At 38.7% G+C, this 1,896-nt stretch overlaps 1 protein-coding gene across 1 annotated transcript in view; it reads left to right on the forward strand.

The window, feature by feature from the left end:
* The window catches only part of LRRC63 (leucine rich repeat containing 63), an 82,879-nt gene that overhangs the window by 68,228 nt on the left and 12,755 nt on the right, over positions 1 to 1,896 (forward strand). The window lies entirely within an intron of this gene.

Below are 1,896 nucleotides of genomic sequence, written 5' to 3' on the forward strand. Positions count from 1 at the left end.
AGTGGTATGGTAAAAGATCATTCTAAATTGTCATGGACATATAGCAGGCTATTAATAAATAATATTTATATTGCTGTGGTGGTCATCACAGTTAACACTTGCAATTATTAATGCTAATCTAATCTTGTAAGCTAATAGCAGGGCTCTAGTTTAAGCAGCTCATTGCCTAATAATGTGTTAATAAACGAAGCAATGAAATACATGTAAAAACTTCCACACATCCTAAAAAATACATGATAGATTTGATGCTGGTAGGGGTATAGAGGATCAGACCAAACTGAGGCTATCTGAACAGATTTGTTCTCTAAAATCATATATAGATGAAGCAAATTTCAACTCTAGAATCTATGCACCTTCTTAATTAGCTTCCTCACTGCTGTCTACTAGCCGTATTAAACCTCACAATCAGCAGGAATATATCATCCATGGTGAAAGCCTGGAACCAGACTAGGCTGCCAATACCGAAGTGATAAGGGAAGACAAAATGATCCTAGAAACTGCCTGAGGCAAGACAATAGCATGATTTTGAATTGAAAGATACAGCAAATGGTACTAACATTTTCTTTACAGAGATAAGTAGTCAGAGATGAACACTGCATTGAAAAGGCATTTCTTTTGTTTTCCTATTCAATCTCATTAATTTCTCAGCGCAAATGATTTTAAATTAACTGGGGTCACCATTCCTTTCATTCAATTGTGTTTATCATTCTGTATCATATACAAACACTATGCAAGGCATTAGTTGTATAGAAATATAAACTGAATCCCTGGCCTCCAGAACCTCATAATTTTAGGAGGCAGACATTTATTACACTGTGTGATAGGTGCTATGATGGGGAAAGCAGAGAAGTACAGAAGAAGTATATCACCCAATCTGATGGATTCGGGAAGAGTTCATTGGAAGAGGTGATGGCTAAGCCAAGACTTATAAAATGAAAAGACAATGATCAAAGGGTCAAGTTTGGGGGAATTGCATATGATATCTGGAGATAGATGAGAACTGGTGAATTCAGAGGATTTTAGAAAATAAACACTGGACCATAGTGGACTATGGAGAAGCATGGGAAGTGAGCTGGACAAGTGGTATGGGGCCAGATCATAAGGACCCTCATACATCATGCTAAGATAGTAAGAAGTTAGTGAAATACTGTGCTCATGATTCCTTAGCTAATAATCATGCAAATAACTTAATAACTTTTCATCTTTTATTTACATGGAAAACAGGAAGGTATTTGAGAACAGCATACAAAGGGAAGGGGATGTTTACTAGGCATTGTGATAACCGTCATACTTAGCCCTTCAGCTCCAGTCTTCACGAAGCAATTTCTACTTCCATCCCCCAGGAGTCAGGGTTTGTGGCAGCACAATATCTGTGTTATAGAGTCTTTGTATCCTTTGGTTCTTACTTTTAAGTACTTATATTGATGGAAAGAAAGATCAAAGGTATTTCACTGGGAAAGTCTTAATGCAACTGTACTGCGTTGAACGGTGCCCCTCAAAAATCCATGTCCATACAGAACCTCAGAATGTGACCTTATTTGGAAATAGGGTCTTTGCAGATGTAAGGGTTAATAAAAGGTCATACTGGATTAGGGTGGGCCCTACATCCAATGACTGGTGTCCTTATAAGAAGGCCATGTGAAGACAAAGGCAGAGGTTGGAGTTTTGCTGCCATGAGCCAAGGAGTGCCAAGGATTGTGGGTACCCACCAGAAGCCAGGAGAGAAGCAAGGGACGATTTCTCCCTCAGAGCCACCAGAAGGAACCAATCCTGCTGATAGCTTGATTTCAGACTTCTGGCCTCCTGAACTATGAAAGAATAAATTTCTGTTATTTAAGCCAGGGGTAATATGTCACGTCAGCCCTGGGAAATTAATACAACAACCACAAAAAAAAA

Source organism: Propithecus coquereli, unplaced genomic scaffold, assembly GCF_000956105.1.
Source record: "Propithecus coquereli isolate 6110/MARCELLA unplaced genomic scaffold, Pcoq_1.0 Scaffold11, whole genome shotgun sequence".
NCBI classification, from domain to species: Eukaryota; Metazoa; Chordata; class Mammalia; order Primates; family Indriidae; genus Propithecus; species Propithecus coquereli.